This window comes from Bombina bombina, chromosome 4 (genome assembly GCF_027579735.1).
Source record: "Bombina bombina isolate aBomBom1 chromosome 4, aBomBom1.pri, whole genome shotgun sequence".
In the NCBI taxonomy this organism is placed as follows: Eukaryota; Metazoa; Chordata; class Amphibia; order Anura; family Bombinatoridae; genus Bombina; species Bombina bombina.
The window spans coordinates 943,986,601-944,006,723 of NC_069502.1; positions in this window are offsets into that span (position 1 = coordinate 943,986,601).

Genomic DNA, 20,123 nt, shown 5'->3' on the forward strand with positions numbered 1-20,123 from the left:
TTTTATTTAATTTATTTATTGATAGTGTAGTGTTAGGTTTAATTGTAACTTAGGTTAGGATTTATTTTACATGTAATTTTGTAATTATTTTAACTAGGTAGCTATTAAATAGTTATTAACTATTTAATAGCTATTGTACCTGGTTAAAATAATTACAAAGTTGCCTGTAAAATAAATATTAATCCTAAAATAGCTACAATATAATTATTCTTTATATTGTAGCTATATTAGGGTTTATTTTACAGGTAAGTATTTTGCTTTAAATAGGAATCATTTATTTAATAAGAGTTCATTTATTTCGTTAGATAAAAATTATATTTAACTTAGGGGGGGTGTTAGTGTTAGGGTTAGACTTAGCTTTAGGGGTTAATAAATTTAATAGAGTAGCGGTGAGGTCCGGTCGGCAGATTAGGGGTTAATACTTGAAGTTAGGTTTCGGTGATGTTAGGGAGGGCAGATTAGGGGTTAATACTATTTATTATAGGGTTATTGAGGTGGGAGTGAGGCGAATTAGGGGTTAATAACTTTATTATATTAGCGGTGAGGTCCGGTCGGAAGATTAGGGGTTCATTATTGTAGGTAGGTGGCGGCGACGTTGTGGGGGCAGATTAGGGGTTAATAATTATAATATACGGGTCGACGGTGTTAGGGGCAGCAGATTAGGGGTACATAGGGATAACGTAAATTGCGGCGGTGTACAGAGCGGCAGATTAGGGGTTAATAATAATATGCAGGGGTCGGCGATAGCGGAGGCGGCAGATTAGGGGTTAATAAATATAATATAGGGGTCGGCGGTGTTAGGAGCAGCAGATTAGGGGTACATAGGGATAATGTAGGTTGCGGCGGTGTGCGGTCGGCAGATTAGGGGTTAAAAAAATTTAAGAGTGGCGGCGATGTGGGGGGACCCCAGTTTAGGGGTGCATAGGTAGTTTATGGGTGTTAGTGTACTTTATAGCACAATAGTTAAGAGCTTTATAAACCGGCGTTAGCCCATAAAGCTCTTAACTCCTGGCTTTTTTCTGCGGCTGGAGTTTTGTCATTATATTTTTAACGCTCACTTCAGCCAAGACTCTAAATACCGGCGTTAGGAAGATCCCATTGAAAAGATAGGATACGCAATTGGCGTAAGGGGATCTGCGGTATGGAAAAGTCGCGGCTGAAAAGTGAGCGTTAGACCCTTACCTACAAGACTCTAAATACCAGCGGTAGCCCAAAACCAGCGTTAGGAGCCTCTAACGCTGGTTTTGACGGCTAACGCAGAACTCTAAATCTAGGCGTATGACTCTTGTAGTTTTCTACAGATATTAAAAGGGACAGTGTATTGTAAAATTGGTTTCCTCTTAATGTGTTTCTAATGAATTTTTGGAACTAGTTGCTGGATATTAAATGTATTGGAATTTGTTCCTTTAACATTATTTTGTATATAATATAGCTGTTTTGTTTATTGAAACCACAACCCATTGAAATAAGCTGAGCTTGCAGGAAGAACACATATTATCTCTATCTCTATACACAAAGGGCTCCTTATCTTATCTCTTCTTGTATAAACAAAAGCCATAATCTAGAGAGAGCAATTGAAAATTGACATTTAATACACATCTCTCTTAACCCCCAGAGAGAGGATGATCGCAGATGATGTTTACATAAATTTTCAGTAAAGGTGGTGTTTTTAACAGGAACATGCTGCTATTCTTTAGGGCAAAATAAAGGTAAAGGAGCTTTTTGTAAATAATTTAATAGTCTCCAGCAGGTAAAATTAATCATCTGGAACACATTAAAGGTGAGAAAACCTTAGACTTTCCCTTTAAGATATTTGGGCCGATTTATTAATGTGCGAGCGGACATGATACAATGTAGCGTATCATGTCCGCCACACATCGATAAATGCCAACAGTCGGCATTTATCATTGCACAAGCAGTTCTCGGCCGCTAGCAGGGGGTGTCAATCAGCCGATCATATAGGATCAGGCGGATTGATGTCCGCAGCCTCAGAGCAGGCGGACAAGTTACGGAGCAGTGGTCTTTAGACCGCTGCTTCATAACTGCTGTTTCCGGCGAGCCTGAAGGAGCTTGATATTTTTTCTGTACTGTTAGTCAGATAACACTGCTTTGGCACATTGTGAAGTTAATTTACATTTCTAAAAAGTTAAGATTGGTAGAATCAAAAGAAGAGACAAATAAAACAAATAGCATTTAATGCTCTAATGTAATATCAAAGACAGTAATGCCAGATATTACAGTGGTTAACCACAAAAGAACAGTTAAGTCTAGCCAAGACTAATTGCCTATTTTTTTTTTCCGCAAAATCTACAGACTTGATTCCTTATGCCTTTATGACTTTATATTTCAGATAAGCATAAGGGATCTCTAAATGAAAAGTTCATAAAACACATTGGTCATCTGAGAATTTCAAGCGTTGCTTATGGCAGTATAGAACTATTGACAGTGCCTTCTTAATAGGAATTTCGCAATGAACATTCAAACCTCTTGGCACCCATACCAAGCAATATATTAGAAAAATACATCTTACAGCTAGTGCTTACCAGCCCAAGTAGGCATTAAGCAAAATTAAATAAGAACAAAAACAAACAAAAACACAGCAGATCATTATCAGAAACCACCACACCTGGATACACTCGAATTTGACCTCATGATTTTTTTCTGCGCAAGTTAAAATATTAGATCTTAAATCGTATTATGTTTCAAGATATGTTTTTGTACAATCACACAAGCAATCACACAGACACACATACATGCACAAACACACATACACGCACGTAAACACACATAAACCCTAACACATATACATATATACACACATATAAATACATATGTACACATATATAGACATATGTACACATATATAGACATACAGTATGTATATACATACATATCTTTAGAGATGTAAATGTATGTATATCAAAGTTGAAGCCCTTTGCCTGTCTTTTCTTTTTCTAACACCCAAGACCTCATATCTTTGAGCCCTCATAACTTTTGTGTGCAATATTTTTTGTGAATATATTTTTTTTTTTTGGTGTTATTATGAGTGTAAGTGTACTTTGTAGTGTATATTTGATGTGTTTTGTGCAACTTTTTAGTTTCCCGAAAGATAACTAGAACTCTGGATGGAGTTGCGGTAATCTTTCTAGCGTAAATCACAATTGCGCTCAAGCAATCGTGTTTACTCTAAACTTGTAATAAGAGCTATAAGCCAGATGAGATAAGTATTTGATTGTACACTCTTGCACACACTCACATATATGCACACACAAACATGCATATACAGGCACACACATAAATATACACACACATAAAACCCCCCTACCCCCACATATTTAATTTTACCCAGTTTATTTACCTGTTTGTTATTTGTGCTAGTTATCTTCTCTTTCCCTTTTTCCTCTTTTCTGTTATCCTGAATTAAAAAAAAAAAAAAGATATATTAGTAAAGAGCAAGAAAATATTTGTTCATAAGTAATTTAGAATTTATTTTTTTGTGATAGAAATAATTTCTGTAACCAAAGTAAAATTAATATATATACTGTGTGTATATATATATATATATATATATACATATATTTATATATATGTGTATATATATATATATATATACATATATATACACACACATATATACATATATACATACACACATTTCCTCTATGCAGATATAGTTGAGTCAGAGAAAATAGGGAGAAGCTCAGTGAATTGCAAACCTCCCTGCAAAATAAGTAATCATGGACTAAATGAGAATGCTGGATTGTAATAGCCTTACTCATATACACACATAAGCAAAATATTCCTAGATTAATACAAAATGTCAGTGGAGGAAACTGTGTGCTTATTGAATGAGAATTAGAATAGAATTAGCTGATAATATCTGGGGTCACCTTGAGCCATTTGACATTTGCAGTAAAAAAAAAACACAAAGAAAGAAAGCAGGGTGTGGGACAGAAACCCCCTCCAAAAGCTTTCAGGCTTAAAGGGACATTATACACTCATTTTTTCATTGCATAAATGTTTTGTAGATGATCTATTTATATAGCCCATAAAGGTTTTTTTTTTTTTTTTTTAAATAAATGTATAGTTTTGCTTATTTTTAAATAACATTGCTGTGATTTTCAGACTCCTAACCAAGCCCAAAAGTTTTATGTGAATACTGTCAGCTACCTTCTCCAGCTTGTTCCTGTTTGTGTAAAGGGTCTTTTCATATGCAAAAGAAGGGGGAGGGGGAGTGTCTTATTTGCCACTTGCAGTGGGCTTTCCAGCTGCCTTTTCAACAGAGCCAAACTGACAGCTTCTAAGTAAGTTTTTAAACAGTTTTATACTGAATTTTTATATCAGTATCTGTGCATCTTATTCTTTATAGTAGTGTCTATTACATGCAGTTATATAAAAATTAGTGCATACTGTCCCTTTAATATTGTGTGACTGTCTGAGTAACATCTACTGTGTGTGTGTGTGTGTATGTATGTATGTATGTGTATGTGTGTATATATATATATATATATATATATATACACATACATATATATACATATATATATACACACACAAAAAGATTAAGCTTGACATATTTTTAACAATTAAACTTGCCTTTATACAGGAGTATCTCTGTTCTAGTGTCACAGCAAAACAAAAACATTTAGCTTTATAGCATTGCTTTATAAGTATTTGGCTTGCAACCCCAGGAAGGGAGCAACAATAAAACTGTTAATCATAACATTGTTGTCGAGTTCACGTTCTTCTATCAAGCATTTATATAGTATTTATTCTTATAATCATTTTCTGTCACTTGTCACTTTAGGAGAAAGATTTCTGGACTACATTATTGATTTTCATTTTGTTAAGTCTTATTTCTAAAATGCTTGAAATTTTCCAGACACACGCACACACATGCACACGCAGACACATAGATACAAACGCGCACACACACAGACACATAAATACCAACGCACACGCACAGACACATAGATACAAATGCACACATACACACAAAGACGCATAGATAAAAAATGCTCAGACACATACATACAAATGCACACACACAGAGATACAAATGCACACACACACACAGAAACACACAGACACATAGATACAATCGCACAGAGACACATAGATACAAACCACACATACAGACACATACAGTAGATATAAATACATACACAACTACAGATAAGAACGCACACACACAGAGACATAGATACAAACCACACATACAGACACATACAGTAGATATAAATACACACACAGACACAGATAAGAACGCACACACACAGAGACATAGATACAAACACACACATGTGTGAGTGCATGCACTTACATACAAAGACATATACTGTATGCATCCACATACATGCATTAGGCACATACTTACACGCACAGACACACACACAAAAAACATACATGTGCACTCATACACACATACACTCACACACAATCATTCGCAAATTGGCACTTGCACAAACTCACTCTCACACACAATATAAATATATACCTTTATAATAAGATCAAGACCTTAGTCCCACAGTATGGCCATAATCTAATTAGCCAATCACCATCTTACAAGATACCTCAGTACAGACTGGTCATAACACTGAAACAAATCTTTTGGTGGGGACGTGCCATACCTGCTTCTGTTATTTTTCTTTTAAGATCCACATATGTTACTTTTTCAATACACTGTATTTATGTCCCAGGACATATTTAGATCTGTTTTTTTTTTAAAGGGATATGAAACCCATTTTTTTTCTTTCATGATTCAAATAGAGCATGTGATTTTAAACAACTTTCTTATTTACTTCTAATATGAAATTGTCTTCATTCTTTGGCACCTTTTGTTGAAAAGCAGGAACGTATGCTTAGGAACTGGCCCATTTCTGGAGCACTATGTGGCTGCAGTTGTTGCAAGAATGTTTTCCATTTGCAAGAACACTAGATGGCAGCACTATTCCTACCTTGCAAAATATTTTTTAGTCTTGTGTCTTGTATTCCAAATGCTAGATGGTTAGTGATTCACACAGTAGGGCCGATTTACCAAGTGGCAGGCGGACATGATTTGCTGTAGCAAATCATATCCGTCCGACATCGCTGTTGGCATTTATCATTGCACAAGCAGTTCTGGTGAACTGCTTGTGCAATGCCGCCCTCTGCAGATTCGCAGCCAATCTGCCGCTAGCAGGGGGTGTCAATCAACTCGATCGTATCTGATCGGGTTGATTGCTGTCCGCAGCCTCAGAGGCAGTGGACAAGTTAAGGAGCAGCAGTCTTAAAACCGCTGCTTCTTAACTGCTGTATCCGGCGAGCCTGAAGGCTTGCGCAGAAACAGGGGCATCAGGGGACATTCGGCCCTTGATAAATCGTCCCCAGTGAGTGAAGACCAAGCATAACAAAGAATAGTCTATTTTCAACATATATTAAAGCAGTTTTTGCTATATCCTTTTTCTTAGCTCTCCCCTTCAACTCCTAATATTCTAATTTCTCCATTGAATTTTTATTTTATAAAAATAAGATGCTGCAAAATATGATATAGCAGTTGAATGCCATGCAACATGACATTGCAAGACTGAAATACAATTCTCCAATAAACAAGAGATTTGGCTAATCCCAGATGTACATTTCGGCCTTTATGGATCTCATCAATGAGGTGAAAATATGCTGTCCAAGTTGCAGTCAACATAATTCTGGATTTCCATTTTTTTTAAAAAGAAGTGGGTGAGCCTTGGCGTGATGGTAAGTTGCATGCTCAGAATTAGATCTTTATATTTTATCATCATGGACTGCTCATGGTTTGTTATGAGTTGTAATGTGCTGCACCTAGTACAACTTTATTATAAAAAACAACTAATAAAAACACATTGTATTTGTAAACTTGTCTATAAGAAAATAAGCAAAATATATTTACCATTATATACATATAAATATCTACTCATACTAAAGAATCCTTTTTCATGGTGTGGCTGAAACAAGGTTCCATTGGACAGAAGAATAAGAGTGATTTGTTGTGAAGGATTACATGCTATACAGCAGATCTCAAAATGAATGATTCTAAACAATACATCTAATTGGCTGTGTCCTTGGAATAAGGGAGGAGCTAAGAAAAGTAAAATCTAAGGACATTTCTCTTGTAAACTAGTATTAGATCTTCCTAAAACCCAGCAATGCCTCTGCCCTGAATGTCAGTAAAATTCCTGCTGGTTCCTCTGAAAAGAGAGATTACCTAAACTATTATATTGGCATTTTTAGCAGCAATCTGCTTGAACAGATATTTTAACAAGTGTCTTTCTTTTTGCTATAATGTTACACCTATGCTAGTAAATGCCCAATGTATTACCAAACACTCCTTATAGTGCTGGTAAGCTGGGCTCAAAACAGATATATATTGCACTGAGAGGGAAATCTCTTTAAGTATTAAAATTAGGAAGTAAATCGTTGGGTATGTTTTAAAGCTTTTAAATGTTTCTCATGGTAGTAACTGTTTTCATAATGGAAAGAAAAACAATAATGTTACAATGAACTCTTTCACTATATTACTGCTCTAAAAAAGCTGTCAGTGCCCATTTAAAAGGCAAATGTAGTGCAACAATTACATGGTCTAATTTGTTAAATTTGTTAAAACGTACAATATTTACTCCACTCACCATGAAACTTTGGCGGCTAAACATAAAGTTAAAGCTCTGGTTGGGAGCTGCAATGCTGAATACACAAGGGTATGTGACTGCCTCTGCTGATTAACTCATCAGCCCTTTATGCTTTGACAAGTAGTTCTCTGTGGGACTTTACCTATGCGCTTGCTTAAACCCTTTTATGGGTGTTAAACCCAGAGTTCTAAGGTGAGTAATGGAAGATTGACATGTGCTAACAAGTTCTACTTTGTCCATTTTAAGAGGACAAATGTACTTAGAACCAGACAAAATTTTAATCTTAAGCTCCCCCAAGAACAGGCTACAGGTCTAACAATAGCAATGTATATATAATATCAAAAAAATACAACCAAGCCCCTTTGTAATTTCTCATATTTTCTACACCTTGATTAATATTGTTGGGGGGATTATTACATCATACTAATATATTAATATTATTAATGACATTTATTTTTAGAAAGCTTAATTTAAAAAAAATAATTTTGCCAACCATCCAATTACTAAAGAACATTCTGTTTAACCCCTTCATGCAGTTAGGATGTTCTATGTCGTCCTAACAGCGCTGGCCTTTAACGCGGGTTAAGATGTCTTGAAACGTCCTACCTTATATGACGTCCTGCAGCCTCTTCCTCTGACGTAAGCAAGAATTGGACTGGGGGACGTGCCTAGCATTGTAGGCAGTAAAGCTACAAGAAGATTGTTAATTATTCAACCGAGAGGGGAAAAGTGCCTTATTGAGCGGTGACAAGTACGCTGAACATCACAAGAAGGAGTTACCATTGAGCGCTCATATTGGTATATTCTCATGAGAGACAGGAATTTGCACGGAGACCGGTAAGACACAGAGGACGGGCTGGGAAAGGATTGGCCACCTCTAGGTCACGTTTTTTCAAAAAAGCACAAGGTCAACTAAACGCTACCTATGAAGGAGCTGTGATCCGCAAACAAACAAAAAGAAGTCAAGGTATTGTGCAATATACATTCACAATAACTAACAAACAGCGTGTACTTGTAAACAGCAAATAAACAGAAGATTACGTTGTTACCAGCAAGGGCTATATTGCACTTTATTTTTGTACATACGTAGAAATCATAAAGATTAATAAGTCACCCACTACTCGAGTATTACTGACTCTTTAGATAATAACGATCAGTGCTACACTTCGCAGTTAAAGCGACATTAAACACTTTGAGATGGTAATATAAATTGATAAATTGTATATAATAAAACAACTCTGCAATATACTTTCATTATTTATTTTGTCCTCTTTGCCTGTAATTCCATTCTGAAATTGTGAGCTTTTCAGTTCCTGTTAGAAATGGAAGTGCAGAACACTGTTAAATCCAGCACAACCATTGGCTGCACACTCTAGTGACCTATTTATAACTGTCCCTAATTGGCCACAGCAGAGAAGGTAACACAAGTTACAACATGGCAGCTCCCAGTGTTTTATAGACACTCAAACTTTACACTTACTTTGTCACTTTTTAAACAACTAATGAAACTTTAAAAAATACATCTACATGTTAGTCATGGACTAATCTTTTCTTTGAATGCACCATTCTATCTAGCGTGTATTTAGTGTTTAATGTCCCTTTAAGGAGAATTTAAATCTAACGGAACTCACTAACTAAGTATTCTTGTATATATTGCAAATGACTGTTCACTTTACAAGGGACAGATAAAAAGATCTATGATAAATCACAGTACTCAAGGAGTCGTCTTTTTTCAGCTGTGATACATTTTTTACCCATTTTTTATATATTTTTTACTAAAGATCTTTTTCAGAGAGATATTCCTAATATTGCATTTTTGTACTGTATTGTTTTTGTATTTTTATTAATATTTTTACTTTTTTAAGATTGGTTATGGATTCATATCAATTTAATGTATGAATTTTTATACAGAGCTCTGTTGTCAATTGTTTATCATCTAATTGTTATTTTATTAAACTGTATAGTTTTTTATTCATAGCTCCTTTTTTCTGGAATGCATAAAAGTTTACCAAGATAAATTGCAGAAATAGATTTCTAATATTATCACAGAACATTCTATTGTTTCCATTCCATTTATGCACTTAGATATATTTGTACAAATAATGTTTGTTTATTTGTTACGTTAAAGTAACCTTAAAAGCGCTGTAATCACCAATCTATATACACATTTTTATAGCATACATACACTAAATTACAAAAAATAAAAAAATATTACAAGAAGTTTAATCTAATTACACCTAATCTAAGCACCCTAATAAAATAAAAAAGCCCCCCAAAATAATAAAATTTCCCTACCCTAAACTAAATTACAAATAGCCCTTAAAAGGGCCTTTTACGGGGAATTGCCCCAAAGTAATCAGCTATTTTACCAGCCCTTAAAAGGGCTTTTTGTGGGGGCATTTCCCCAAAGTAATCAGCTCTTTTACTGATTACACTACCTAACACTACCCCATTGAAGATCACCCTACCTTGAGTCGTCTTCACCCAGCCGGGCACCACTGGTCATCCAATGGGGCCGAAGAGGACATCCGGACCGGCAGAAGTCTTCAATCGATCCGGGCAGAAGAGGACATCTGGACCGGCAGAAGTCTTCATCCTATCCGGGCAGAAGAGGACATCCGGACCGGCAGACATTTTCATCCAAGCGGCATCTTCTAACTTCATCCATCCGAGGAACTGCTCCATCTTGAAGACCTCTGGTGTGGAACATCCTTCTCGGCCGACAGACTAACGACGAATGAATATTCCTTTAAATGACATCATCCAAGATGGCGTCCCTCGAATTCCGATTGGCTGATAGGATTCTATCAGCCAATCGGAATTAAGGTAGGAAAAATCCGATTTGTTGATTTAATCAGCCAATCGGATTGAAGTTTAATCCGATTGCCTGATTGGATCAGCCAATAGAATGCAATTAAATCAACCAATCAGATTTTTCCTACCTTAATTCCGATTGGCTGATAGAATCCTATCAGCCAATCGGAATTCGAGGGACGCCATCTTGGATGACATAATTTAAAGGAATATTAATTTGTCGTTAGTCCGTCGGCCGAGAAGGATGTTCCGTGCAGGAGGTCTTCAAGATGGAGCCGTTCCTCTTTGGATGGATGAAGATAGAAGATGCCGCTTGGATGAAGATGTCTGCCGGTCCGGATGTCCTCTTCTGCCTGGATAGGATGAAGACTTCTGCCAATCTGGATGTCCTCTTCTGCCCCATCGGATGAAGACTTCTGGCCGGATCGGATGACCACTGGTGCCCGGCTGGGTGAAAATGGCTCAAGGTAGGGTGATCTTCAATGGGGTAGTGTTATTATTTTTAAGGGGGGATCGGGTGGGTTTTAGAGTAGGGGTGTGTGGGTGGTGGGTTGTAATGTTGGGGGGTATTGTATTTCTTTTTTTTACAGGTAAAAGAGCTGATTACTTTGGGGCAATGCCCCGCAAAAAGCCCTTTTAAGGGCTGGTAAAAGAGCTGATTACTTTGGGGCAATGCCCCGCAAAAGGCTCTTTTAAGGGCTACTTGTAATTTAGTTTAGGGTAGGGAAATTTTATTATTTTGGGGGGCTTTTTTATTTTATTGGGGGGCTTAGATTAGGTGTAATTAGATTAAATTTCTTGTAATATTTTTTTATTTTTTGTAATTTAGTGTTTGTTTGTTTTTGTAATATAGTTTAGTTTATTTAATTGTATTTTATTTTAGATAATTATACTTAATTTATTTAATTAATTTATTGATAGTGTAGTGTTAGGTGTATTTGTAACTTAGGTTAGGATTTATTTTACAGGTAATTTTGTAATTATTTGAACTAGGTAGCTATTAAATAGTTATTAACTATTTAATAGCTATTGTACCTAGTTAAAATAAATACAAAGTTACCTGTAAAATAAATATAAATCATAAAATAGCTACAATGTAATTATTAATTATATTGTAGCTATCTTAGGGTTTATTTTATAGGTAAGTATTTAGTTTTAGGAATAATTTAGTTAATAATATTAATATTATTTAGATTTATTAAAATGATTATTAAGTTAGGGGGTGTTAGGGTTAGACTTAGGTTTAGGGGGTAATACATTAAATGTAGGTGGCGGTGGTGTAGGGGGGGTCAGATTAGGGGTTAATATATTTAATGTAGGTGGCGGCGGTGTAGGGGGGTCAGATTAGGGGTTAATAAATTTAATGTAGGTGGCGGCGGTGTAGGGGGGTCAGATTTGAGGTTAATATATTTAATGTAGTTGGCGGCGGTGTAGGGGGGTCAGATTAAGGGTTAAAAAATTTAATGTAGGTGGCGGCGGGGTCCGGGAGCGGCGGTTTAGGGGTTAAACTCTTTATTTAGGTGCGGCTGGGTCCGGGAGCGGTGGTTTAGGGGTTAATACATATAATGTAGGTGGGGGGGCTCCAGGATCGGCGGTTTAGGGGTTAATACTAGGATAGGTTTATTGCGGTGTGGGCTATGGCGGTTTAGGGGTTAATAATTAGGCTTATTGCGTTGTGGGGGGTTGTCGGTCTAGGGGTTAATACATTTATTATTAGGAGTGAGAGGGGGATTGCGGATATAGGGGTATACGTGTCAGGCTGATTTTTGGGAGGCGTGTTAGACAGTTACAGGAGATTTAATACTTTAGTTAGTTTTTTTAGGTGCAGGCAGTTTCTAAAGTGCCGTAAGTCACTGGCGACTCCAGAAATTTGTAGTTACGCTCATCTCTGGACATCGCTAGTTTGTCCGACTTACGGCACTTTAGCAACAGGCCGGCGGGCTACATGTAATACCCCGATGTGCAAGATGAAACTAAGGGCGGCGCGGGTTCCCTCGCTTGCGCCAAAAACTACGCCGTATATCGGATCGCGCCCCAGAGGCTATCTAAGGTGGACTGTTCAAGGAGGTTTAAATTGACTAGAGTAATATTTGTAGTCTATTTAAATAACACAAGTTTAAACCATAGTATACACTCTATTTTTTTTCACACACACTATTGATTTATCACATAGTAATTAATTATTTTTAAGTATAAATTATTATTTATTTTAGCACAAGCACTTTTTAGCACTTTTTTAAGGAAAGATATCCTATCAATTTAAAGATGAACACACGGTTTTTCAACATTTTAATTATCAGCTTCAGTTATTTCTGTTTTTTCCACAAACCATCATATTTTTTGTGCCACCTTTTATCCGTGTTACATATTTATCTATTACAAATTAACTTGGGATAATCTTTTTTGTGAGGTAGGCAGTGTTTGGTCTTTGAGTATTCTGGGAGGTATACACTGTGTGCAGAATTATTAGGCAAATGAGTATTTTGACTACATCATCCTCTTTATGCATGTTGTCTTACTCCAAGCTGTATAGGCTCGAAAGCCTACTACCAATTAAGCATATTAGGTGATGTGCATCTCTGTAATGAGAAGGGGTGTGGTCTAATGACATCAACACCCTATATCAGGTGTGCATAATTATTAGGCAACTTCCTTTCCTTTGGCAAAATGGGTCAAAAGAAGGACTTGACAGGCTCAGAAAAGTCAAAAATAGTGAGATATCTTGCAGAGGGATGCAGCACTCTTAAAATTGCAAAGCTTCTGAAGCGTGATCATCGAACAATCAAGCGTTTCATTCAAAATAGTCAACAGGGTCACAAGAAGCATGTGGAAAAACCAAGGCGCAAAATAACTGCCCATGAACTGAGAAAAGTCAAGCGTGCAGCTGCCAAGATGCCACTTGCCACCAGTTTGGCCATATTTCAGAGCTGCAACATCACTGGAGTGCCCAAAAGCACAAGGTGTGCAATACTCAGAGACATGGACAAGGTAAGAAAGGCTGAAAGACGACCACCACTGAACAAAACACACAAGCTGAAACGTCAAGACTGGGCCAAGAAATATCTCAAGACTGATTTTTCTAAGGTTTTATGGACTGATGAAATGAGAGTGAGTCTTGATGGGCCAGATGGATGGGCCTGTGGCTGGATTGGTAAAGGGCAGAGAGCTCCAGTCCGACTCAGACGCCAGCAAGGTGGAGGTGGAGTACTGGTTTGGGCTGGTATCATCAAAGATGAGCTTGTGGGGCCTTTTCGGGTTGAGGATGGAGTCAAGCTCAACTCCCAGTCCTACTGCCAGTTTCTGGAAGACACCTTCTTCAAGCAGTGGTACAGGAAGAAGTCTGCATCCTTCAAGAAAAACATGATTTTCATGCAGGACAATGCTCCATCATACGCGTCCAAGTACTCCACAGCGTGGCTGGCAAGAAAGGGTATAAAAGAAGAAAATCTAATGACATGGCCTCCTTGTTCACCTGATCTGAACCCCATTGAGAACCTGTGGTCCATCATCAAATGTGAGATTTACAAGGAGGGAAAACAGTACACCTCTCTGAACAGTGTCTGGGAGGCTGTGGTTGCTGCTGCACGCAATGTTGATGGTGAACAGATCAAAACACTGACAGAATCCATGGATGGCAGGCTTTTGAGTGTCCTTGCAAAGAATGGTGGCTATATTGGTCACTGATTTGTTTTTGTTTTGTTTTTGAATGTCAGAAATGTATATTTGTGAATGTTGAGATGTTATATTGGTTTCACTGGTAAAAATAAATAATTGAAATGGGTATATATTTGTTTTTTGTTAAGTTGCCTAATAATTATGCACAGTAATAGTCACCTGCACACACAGATATCCCCCTAAAATAGCTATAACTAAAAACAAACTAAAAACTACTTCCAAAAATATTCAGCTTTGATATTAATTAGTTTTTTGGGTTCATTGAGAACATGGTTGTTGTTCAATAATAAAATTAATCCTCAAAAATACAACTTGCCTAATAATTCTGCACTCCCTGTATTATTGCATTTTTGTTTCTAGTCATACTCGGAAATGAGCCTGATTTCTAATTAAGGTTGCCAACTTGCCACCCAGCTGGTATTTTAGGTCAATGTAGATAATATACAGAATAAAGATCTACAGAAGTTGGCACTGGTATACATCCAAATAAATAATGATAATTAAAAAATTTAAAAAAAGTCACATTTATGATGAAGCTTCTAAGTGTGTTGAAATCTAATTACAAATAAAATGATCATTTTATATTTGTCATAGTTACTGAGCTATAATTGTTTATGCCAATGTATACTTATTAACATGGCCAGTATTCCCCCTCAAAAAAAACCAAATGTGGCACTGGCCACCCTAAGCTTACTATGGTAAACATTGAAAATGTTCTCAAATCAAAAATATTTAAAGGAACACTGTACATAAAAAAGAATGTCATCCACAAACAAACGCAACATAAGCATATAGATATTTTTGCTTTTTTTTTAGTTTAAATTGAAGCTAATTCAGCTATTTCAGGTGTGTACGTCCTACTAATTCTCAATGGCTGAAAGTAACTTTCACTAATGGTCATTGGCTAAAAGGTACTTCCTGCTAATGCTTATTGGCTGATAGTCATTTCCTATTAATACTCACTGGTTGATAGATCATTCCTGCTAATTCTCATTGGTTTATAGATACTTCGGACAAGTACTCTCTGAAATTTAGTAGGAAGTAGCAATAAGCAAGTGAACATTAGTAGAGAGTACAGACACTGTTATATCTATTTAAATGCTAAAAAAATTTAGTTCATATTTTTCAGGCAATAAAAATGTCAACATGTTTAAATTCTTTTGAATATGGCTGTTACAATATCCCTTTAAGATTTCACTTTTTATTGCCTTACAAAAAGGAAACATTTTTCTACTAAACCCAAGGTTACAGTAAGCTATTTAGTACATCACCTAAACGGCTGGATGACAAATGTCTGGCTGAGCAACTGCATTGCAGAGAATTACCATCATCTGTGGACCATTGCTTCAGTACAATAACATTTCTCTCCATTTGGCAATTTGATTGTACTAACAACATATTTTCATTGTTTATGGTTTAATGCAGCTGAGCTTTTAAATTGTACTTAGCAGTAGTCCAACATTTATTATTAGACGGGTTGATACAAAAATACAGCAGACGGTCCAGGTTGCCAAAATTTTCTGAGCATTCAGAAGTCTGAGAAATGATGTCAACCTTGGAAAATGAAATTTATAACCTTTGAGCATGTCCCCAGAAAATATAGTATTCTCTTTACTTTGGACATACAGAATGTTCATGCTTTTAAACTTTACTAACAAATAAATATATATATTTTTTTCGAGTTATAGATTTTTATTACGTTTGAATAAATGACAATACTGTATATAAACAGTCACATTAAAGCATGTGATAAATGTACAAAGTAACTACGATAGAACTAAAAAAAAAGTATAAAGGTAAACACGAAAAATAAACAGTTTAAATGGAAATGACAAATAATAAGCAATACCTAGTTATATTCAACACATTTCTAATATAATCCAACATGCTTTTAAATAGAGTCCACAACGTATTCACAGTAAGGAAAAGGGTATCTGGCGATAAATCTTATCATAAATTAGGTGTTATGGTTACAAAAATATTAATGTTCTAAGATTAAAAATTATAAAAACAATTGTACCAAATTAAGTCGCCTCCATCTCCAACCACGTGCAACCTTAAAGGGACATGAAATCTAATTTTTTTCTTTTATGATTCAGAGACTTTGGGCTAGTTTACATTGAGGTGGTAACGTTTGGAAACTGATGGTAACCTAAAAATTCTCCATAGACTTTAAAGGAGATAAATGTTTTTATCACCAGATTACAAACGTTAACACCTCAGTGGAAACAAGTCCTTTGTTGTTGAACAACTTTAGACAAACAAAACATCCTGTCTTTATATTATTTTGATGTTAAAGGTATTTGTTTTCATGCAAACACAAAGCTCATGCCATGATTTGCTAACATTCTAACATACTAACATACAGTAGTAGGGACATTCAATCAAAATTAAACTTTCATTATTCAGATAGAGCATACCATTTTAAACAACTTTCCAATTTACTTCCATTAACAAAATGTGCAAATTCTTTTTATATTTAAACTTTTTGAGTCACCAGCTCCTACTGAGCATGTGCAAGAATAAGTGTGTATGCATTTGTGAATGACTGATGGCTGTCACATGGTACGTGTATGTATTTGTGAATGGCTGATGGCTGTCACATGGTACAGGGGGACATTGTCTTGTTATTTAGCATTTGTTGATTATGCATATCTACTGTGTTGACTGGTCCTTTAAAGTTAAAATGAGAATTCTGTGTTGGGCACACAATTTCAAATGTTTTAACTTTTTTTTAACCCCTTAAGGACCAGTGACCCTGTACGTCGTTGGTCTTTCTATGGGGATAGCGTTATTAATAGCTTGGCCAGCGGTGAGACCTCACTATTTCTGGTGACCAGAAGGGAGGAGGGAGGGTATAACAGCCTGGTGCTGCCACTTGTGGCGGGACCTGCGCTATTATAAACCAGAAAACCTTTAAGGACTGGTGACGTACATGGTACATCGCGGTCATTACAGGGTTAATTGAAGAACAAATGCACCATTTATGCTGGTCATCCAAATTACAACATATTTTGGAAACTTTAAGTAAATGGATTCAGCATCTTTTTAAAAGTCATTTATGTGTTATTTATTTTATTTATTTTTTTCAATTAAGAGAGGGAGAAGTCATTTTGAGACAAAGCTACAAACCAAGCCACTAAAATTTGGCAGAGAAATTGATCTAATGGGTAGCTATTTCCTATCTATGTAAGGAACATATCTGCATGTGTTTCCTTGGCATCATATAATTTAAATGTTTATACACAAAAAAGCATTTTTAATATTAGACTGTGGTAACTTTTTATGTTGGTTTTGAATATTATTTTATTTTTTAAATTTATTTTTATTTGTATTTCTACTGCATTTGAATTGGTTTTGATCTTGAATTAAATTTAAGTATATGCACTAGTGATATTGATATTTGAGGTTTGGCTTATCAATAGTTTTAGGGTCTGGCCAGACCTCCCGCTGGCTGACAGCACATTGTAAAAAAAATCTAATTGTGTAAATAGCTTATACAAAGTCCAAATACCATAGGTTGGTTTCTGCTAAATTCAGGTTAACAGGTTTAAATCACACTAAAGATGGTCAATATAGAAATGACCAAAGGACTCAAACAGACTTACAACCCATGTAACATAGGTGTTTGTGAGGTTTTTGTAACCATTTTTTATTTGGATAACTTTAATTGTGTGTCTGCAACATTGTCAAGTAGTTACAAAAAAAAAAAAAAACAGGAAAATTTAAAGACAAAAAAGTGTATGTTAATGCATGAGTTTCGCACACAAATGTGAAAAATTACTCTGTGTTCCTTCCTAAAAATATATAACCACCTTACCTAGCTAAGGTAGTTCATTATTGTGTAGTTATACTTGCATGTCCTTTATTAGAAGGGGAGTGCGAAGTTAAAGTTTAAAATTTTCTCTAAGAGAGAGTTGAAATAAGGAATTTCCCTGCTTTTTCATGTTTTAGGCCCCGATATTCAAAGCATCGACAGGCTAACGAGAAACTGCCTTTCTGGCGTTGTCGGCCTCACAGTCCGTTGGGCTTTTAATATTTTCTAAAAAAGGGTGCAGACCCGCAAACTGCTGGCGAGTGGCAATGTGTCTCCTATAGGATATAATGATGATGTGCTATGTCAGCTAAGCATCGCAGATATCCCCACTTGTCTGTACTTTCTGCAGGTGGAGGGGTGTATTTGAAGTGTTCCTACACAGTGTACTCACTATTTGAAATAGCTGATTTAGCCTGTAGTATCCCCACCTATACTTAAAGTTATTGGACTTAAAGGGACATGATACCCACATTTTTTCTTTTATGATTCAGAAAGGGAATGCAATTTTAAACAACTTTCCTGTTTACTTCTGTTATCTAATTTGCTTCATTCCCTTGATATCCTTTGTTGAAAAGCATATCTAAATAGGCTCAGTAGCTGCTGATTGGTGACTGCACATAGAGGCCTTGTGTGAATGGCTTACCATGTGTATTGCTATTTCTTCAACAAAGGATATCTGAAGAATGAAGCAAATTATATAATAGAAGTAAATTGGAATGTTGTTTAAAATTGTATTCTCTACCTGAATCATGAAAGAAACAATGTGAGTTTTATGTCCCTTTAAGTCCAAGTTATTGACAGGCAATGCAAACACAGCCAGCAGAAGAAATGACACTCCCGGTGTATGGGGGGGGGGGTAGAAGAGATAACTAATAACATGATAATTTTCCATTGGTCTCTCTAAGTATTGGGCTTTGGTTTACAAACAGACACAAGATAAGGAAAAAAGTGCGTGTATACAAAGAGATAACATAATGAGATCTAATTTTACCTGCAAGGTCAACCCATTTCAATAGGTTGTGGTTTCAAAGCACAAACCCAGCAATTTAATATCCACAAATAAACCTGAAAATGCAATTTATCATACATTCTATACTTTGCAGCTGGTATAACAAGCGATTGGAAATGCATTAAGGGAAAAACAATTTTACTGTAAAATGTCCCTTTAGCTACCTAAAATCTAACAAACAAAAAATTATAAAACCTAACATTACAGAAAAAAACACTATAAAAAAAGCACAGTTATGCCTATACTAAAACAAAGGCCCCCCTTAAAAAAACACCCCAAAATAAATAAAAACCTAAACTAACACTAAAAATTACTATAAAAATAGCCCTTAGAATGGTTTTTGTAGGACATTGCTCTAAAGTGACACAGCTCTTTTTCAAATAAATACTACAATCCCATTCTATAATAAAAGTAACCCCCCACTCCCCCCAAAAAAAAGCCTAATCTAAAAAAAACTAAACTAAAAAAAAAAACCTAAACTAAAAAAAAGATTGCCCTGAAAAGGGAATTTGGTTGGGCAGTGCCCTAAAGTGCACATTTTATTAATGGAAATTAATTGGAAAGTTGTTTAAAATTGCGAGCTCTATCTGAATCATGAAAGTTTAATTTTGACCCAAAATTTTTCTTTCATGATTCAGACAGCGCATGCAATTTTAAACAACTTTCTAATTTACTCCTATTATCAATTTTTCTTTGTTCTCTTGTTTTCTATATTTGAAAAAGAAGGCATTTAAGCTATTTTTTTGGTTCAGAACCATGGAAAGCACTTGTTTATTGGTAGGTGAATTTACCCACCAATCAGCAAGAACAACACAGTGTGTTCACCAAAAATAGGCCGGCATCTAAACTTACATTCTTGAATTTCAAATAAAGATACCAAGAGAATGAAAAGAATTTGATAATAGGAGTAAATTAGAAAGTTGCTTAAAATTGCATGCTCTATCTGAATCACAACAGAAAAAAATTGGGTTCAGTGTCCCTTTAAGTTTGAAGGTCAATTCATCCTATCAAAGCAAAGTGACATAACTAAATATACACTTAGAATTATAGCAGAGGGAGGATTTGGCCTAAGGCATCAGTATTTGAGGTGGGGTAACACATTTGAAGGGGTTTTATGGCATGATGCCTTCCCACGGCTTTCTCTAAAAGTTGTATTTTCATTTCCCTC